Source organism: Vombatus ursinus, unplaced genomic scaffold (assembly GCF_900497805.2).
Source record: "Vombatus ursinus unplaced genomic scaffold, bare-nosed wombat genome assembly UNPS02006874.1, whole genome shotgun sequence".
Taxonomy (NCBI): domain Eukaryota; kingdom Metazoa; phylum Chordata; class Mammalia; order Diprotodontia; family Vombatidae; genus Vombatus; species Vombatus ursinus.
The window spans coordinates 6,402,055-6,407,506 of record NW_020946652.1 but is presented as its reverse complement, the minus strand read 5'-3'; the positions used below and the strand labels follow the sequence as shown (position 1 = coordinate 6,407,506).

The following is a 5,452-nucleotide window of genomic DNA, read 5'->3' as shown; positions in this document are numbered from 1 at the left end:
GCCCCCTTTGCTGGGCTCTGCCCCTAGAAACGGCCCCCTTTGCTGGGGCACTGCCAGGACCTTCCCTCCTCGTGAGGAAGACAGCGCATGGAGCATCGCCCCCATTTCGGGGGTCTGTGGGGGTTCAGGAGGACGAGCACCTCTGGGGTGAGGGCTGCCCATCCACCTTTGGTGTCTACCTGCCACCCAGCTCTCTTACGGCTCCAAGAAGCTGGAGCACGAGCAGCGGCCACAGCCCAGAAAACCATCTCGGCAGAGGAGATAAACCAGGCTGAGGGGAAGAGACAGGTCTCAAACCCATTGGTGAGTTAGGGGGTGTCTCCCCCAAACATGCAAAGACTTCCTCTGATGGAATGGGCGGATGAGAACAATTTGTTCCAACAGCCGTGAAGGCGGCTGAAGCAGGCGCTGGGGAGCGCTCAGACCTTGGTCAGACACGGAGGACGCTGAGGCCATCCGGGGCCATGGTCATTCCTCTTGACTTTTCTGTTGCCACTGGACTCTGGAAGGGAGAGTGGGGCTGCCTCCTTTGGGCAGCTGTGCCTCACTTCAGTCCAAAGCAAGTCAAGACGGCACTTTGGGATGTGAAGGACAAACAAGTACACCCCCATTTTACAAATGTGGAAACTGAGACTCAGGGAGCCACCCAGAGTTACACAAGGAGTAAGGATACCCAGCAGGATGAGACCAGGGCCCCCAACTCCACTCTCTTTCCCCTACTCTTACACTGGGCCATTTCCCAATGGTGACAGCCAATGGAACCTCAGCATCTCAGAGCTGAAGGGGACCACAGTCACCAGTTAGCCCAAGTTGTACCTGGTCATTAGTCCCTTCCCCTCTGCCACAGGCCCCAGAGTAGTCCTCCAATCTCTACTTGGAGATCTGCTGGGAAAGGAAGGCCAGTCACCTCCCAGGGCAGCCCTGTCCCCCCGAGCCAGCTCGAAGGGTTGGGCATGTGTGCTTAACCAAAGGCTCCACCAGCCTTTCTGGTTTTTGTTTGTTTGTTTGTTTGTTTGTTTGTTTGTTTTTTAGGCAGTTGGGGTTAAGTGACTTGCCCAGGGTCAGCTAGTAAGTGTCAAGTGTTTGGTCTGAGGTCAGATTTGAACTCAGGTCCTGCTGACTCTCGGGCTGGTGCTCTATCCACTGTGCCACCTAGCTGCCCCTCTGCCAGCCTTTCTTTGGCTTCCCTTCTGGTTATGGTTGTGGGCCAAGAAGACCAGGCTCAGGGCTGCATGGGACAGGCAGCCCTGCAGATAGCCACCCCTTCTTCAGCTGATCCTCCCGGGGCCTTTCCCCAGCCCAGTGGCCCGCTCTGGACCCTCCCCAGTGCAGCCCATTCAATTCACCTTTCTGAAGTGTCTGTTCCCAGCTGCGGCACCGGTGGCTCAAGCGTGGCCCCAGCAGCCAGAGCCATGGAGTAAGAGGTGGCCCTGCAGGCCATCCGGCCCAGGCACTTGGCCATTCCACTCAGGGGATGCCGGTAAATGATGGGGAGGATTTCCAGGCTGCTGGGGGAGGGGTGTCCCTGGGGGGACTGCTCTGATAAGAGCTTTGTTTGTTTTTCACTGACCTATGTGTACTCAAGCCTATTTATTCTTTGGTCCCTTTGAACCAAGGGCATGCAGGGGATTGGTGACTGGTGCATTGGGGACAGAAGGGAGGATGGATTATCTGGGAGGGGGCAACAAACCAGAGCAGTGAAAAATCCCTCCAGCCATTCCTAGGCCTGCCTGAGAGCCTCTGACACAACCACCCTCAGTCAATGAGCATTCATTAAATGCCTACTACATGCCAGGCACCACGCTAAGCTCTCCAGAGGGTACATTGGAGAGGTCACACATGAGGAGAGGTACCTGGCCTCTGCCCACTTCAATCCCACAGGAGACTTGTGCAAAGTGGCTGTGTCTTTCCCAAAGCCTGGGGCTGAAAGGGCTCACTCCAGATACCAGAGGAGAGAACATGGTGGATTCATGCCCTAGGCTGGAAGGTTTGGAGCTGGAGGACTGGGCTGGAATCCTTGGTCCGGGTCCCACTGGTCACTTCCTTCTCCGGGTGGCAAGGCCCTCCTCTCCACCAGGAGTGGGGTGGATCAGCTGACCTTTCAGGGTGCCTTTGCAGTCTGGGTCCTGTGATGTTCTGAAACCTGTTGTTGGGATGTTGGCCAACGCTGTCCTGGGCTGGCCCGACAGCCACGCTCCTTTAGGGCATCTGGGGAATCTGGAGCTGTCCCCTCCTGGCTTCCTCCTTCCCTTCCCCTGCTCAACTGAACTCGGAGCTATCCAGGGGAGTGAGGCTCCCAGACAGTGACCTGGAAAGAGGGCAAGGGGAATAAATGGGAGGGGCAATCATCTTTCTATCCTTCATTTTCTCCACATCTCCCAGTTGGTTTCTCCGTGACAAGGTCACTGGAGTCAGAAGAGGCCCTCTTGGCTTCCCAGGGTGACCTGGGGCAAGCCTCTCTCTGGCCTCAGTATATAGACAGGGGGCAGGAGATCTGCTGAGCAGCTTGCTGGGTGGCTTGGGCAGAACCTGGCTTTCAGAACTTTCCCAAAAGAGTCATCAGAGAGTCAGGAGCGAAGAGGGAGTCAAGACTGGGGTCCAGTCAGGGCCTGGGAGGCCCGGAGCCCGCTCCTCTCCAGCCCATCTCCCGGGAGCGGCTGCCCCTCTGGGGGTGAACAGGAGAAGGTGATTTTTCCTGTTGGCTCCTCTGAGGTCCCTTCTGAGGAGCATCGTGTGAAAGGAGTCCAGGGCCCTAATTCCTGTGAGTGCTGGGGTGTTCACCTCGAGGCCAGGCAGGAGGGGCTGCAGCCTCATTGGCTCGTGTCCCTCCTCTCACGCATGGATCCAGGGATGTGTTGGGAGCATCAGGAGGGCGCAGGGTGGCGCCTGAGGTTTAGGACTAGAATCATTGACCCACTGGCTCTTGGCTCAGGGATGGGGGCTGGCACAGGGGATGGTAAACATTGACTCGCTGACGAACATGCAGTTCCTAGCTCCCTGGTCACAAGGAGGAAGAACTCATGGTCCATTCTCGCTGGGCCTGACTCCTTCCCACATGGTACGTCTCACCTCTCCTTGCTCCGTCTTGTGCTGTCCTTTCTGGTCCTGTTGGGTCCTGTCCAATGAGTGTGCACCCAGGGGTGTGCCCCGGCCCTTGCTGGGCTGACCCGGTCCTAAGTATAGGGTGTTGGGGAAGAGCATTTGCTGGCTCGAGGCTGAAGGGCTGGGGAAGGGAAGGGCTCTGGCTGCTCTGAGCCTCCTTGGCGCACATTTATGGGAATCGCCGCCATCTTTGTGAGCCCTGAAGTGCTGGGGCCCCTGAGAGAGGGAGGATCCCAGGATGCACAGTGGGGGAGGCCAGAGGGCAGTGGGCCGGAGGAAGACTGGTCAGCTAAGCCTGGGGGACAGGTGGATACCTGAACTCAAATCCTTGCCGCGTTAGCTCTCAGGATATCACCCGGTTCTTAAACAACCGAGTTTCTTTCTCTAGGAAGCTCAGAACCTTTGCCAGGTTCACGCTTACCCTTTCCCTGTTCCTTCCTTCCAGGTAGAGAGGGGGTTATCATCTCAGCTTGACAGAAAAGGAAGCTGAGGTCCAAAGAGCAGCCTCCTCAGGCTCGTGGCGAGTGACTAATGTCTTGCTGACCAACAGATGTACAGGGAGTGTCCCGGGATATCGGGGTGGTGGGGGCTGCCTCCTGAGCCAGCTAAGACAAGGGGCCCGGAATGAGAGAAGCTGAGCAGGTCTCCCCCAACTCTCTCTCGGGGCTCCCCAAATGGGCTGCGTGTTTGGAGGCCGGCGCAAGTCCTGCAAAGACATTTCCAGGCAGCAGACAGCAATGTCGCCTGCCTCGCCTCGCCTCGCCTTGATGAGAACATGGAATGTTTTGTGGGCTTGACTCAAACAGATTCTTTTGCTGGTTTTCACAAAAAAATGTACAGACCATCACCTCAAATGAGAACCAGGCAGCTTTCTGGCTGTGCCCTGAAGGCTTGGCCCTCAGCCACCCCCAGCATTCCCATGGCTGGGACGGGCTCCATTCCTCCTTTGCTCCCTCCCCCTCAGAATCCTTGGTGGCCCTTCTAGAAGGTGGGCTGCTGCATTCTGGGATGGGATGTCTCAGGGGAGGCCCTTGGCTTCTGTGCCTCACTGGGAAATTATAGGCTTCTCCTGAATAGGAAGGAAGGAACAAGAAAATGGTCCGAGGGGAGGAATCTGGCCTCGTGGCTCCTTCCTTCCTTATCTGCCATGAGGCCGGGCTTCAGTCCACATCCGACATTCCCTTATTAGTGTGCTTACCGTGCTCAGGAAACCATACTCCTGGTGCTCCCCCTCTCCAGGCTCCTACTGTCTTCCCTAGGATTATGGACATCACCCCTTAGCCTCCTGCCTCCACTCCCTCAGTTCTGCCATCACTGAGGACCATAGATCTAGAACTGAAAGGGACCTTAGCTATTACCTCATTTTACAGATGGGGAAACTGAGGGCCAGAGAAGCAAAGTGACGTGGATGAGGTTGCATAGCAAAGTCAGGATCTGAACCCAGGTCCTTGCACTCCAAATCCAATGCTCTGTTGCCTTATCACCTGCTCTGGTTTCCTGTGTCCTCAAATTTATATCTAGGACCATTCCCTTTCTTGGAAGCCACGTGGCAGAGTCTCCTTCCCCGAGTGAGGGCTGGCATGGTAGTGGGTTTCCGAGTCAGCACAGGCTGGGGGACAAAGGGCTACCTTTGGATCCCTGGATGGAGAAACCTTTTCAGAGCTACTGGCCAAACTTTGGGGACTTAGCCGGAAGTGAAATGCTTTTGGAAAATGCTTTTGTGACCGACTATAACTAGCAGTTTCAGAGGCAAGATGGGTGTCAGTGTCTGGCCCCTCTGGGGGCTGTGGGGTCATACGCCTCAAGGGCCCCCTGCACCTGCCCCAAAGCACATGGGACCAGAGGGGGAAGGGGCTTTCAGGGCTAGGCACGGTGAGCCTCTCACCGGGTTCAAACTAGGAGCCTTGTGAAATGTTCTCTCTGTCTCCCTCTTTCCCTCTCCCCTCTGTTTCTCCCTGTCTCCCCCCTTCTCTTTCTCAATCTTTCTGTCTCTGTCTCCCTCTCTCCCTCCCTCCCTCTCTCTGTGTCTGTTTTTGTCTCTCTCTCTGTCTTGCTCTCTTCTTCTCTCCCGTTTCTCCCTCTTTCCCCCTTCTCTTTCTCTTTCTGTCTCCATCTCCCTTTCTCTTTCTCTCTCTGTTTGTCTGTCTCCCCCTCTCCCTCTCCCCTCCCTCTCTCTGTCGCTGTTTTTGTCTCTCTCTCTCTCTCTTTCTCTCTCTCCTCCTTCTTCTCCTTCTCCTTCTCCTTCTCCTTCTCCTTCTCCTCCTCCTCCTCCTCCTCCTCCTCCTCCTCCTTCTTCTTCTTCATCTTCTTCTTCTTCTTCTTCTTCTTCTTCTTCTTCTTCTTCTTCTTC

The 5,452-nt window shown here is 55.9% G+C and overlaps 1 protein-coding gene across 2 annotated transcripts in view; it reads left to right on the top strand.

Annotated features, from left to right (window-relative positions):
* The first annotated feature begins 1,643 nt into the window (after positions 1–1,643).
* The window catches only part of CPN2 (carboxypeptidase N subunit 2), a 10,256-nt gene continuing 6,447 nt past the window's right edge, over positions 1,644–5,452 (top strand). The window contains exon 1 of one of the 2 annotated variants that reach the window (XM_027848724.1): positions 1,644–1,849. The gene's annotated coding sequence lies outside the window, so the exon portion shown is untranslated. Of the gene's footprint in view, positions 1,850–2,775; positions 3,059–5,452 lie in introns of those variants that run through there. The other variant, XM_027848723.1, reaches the window with a different exon arrangement.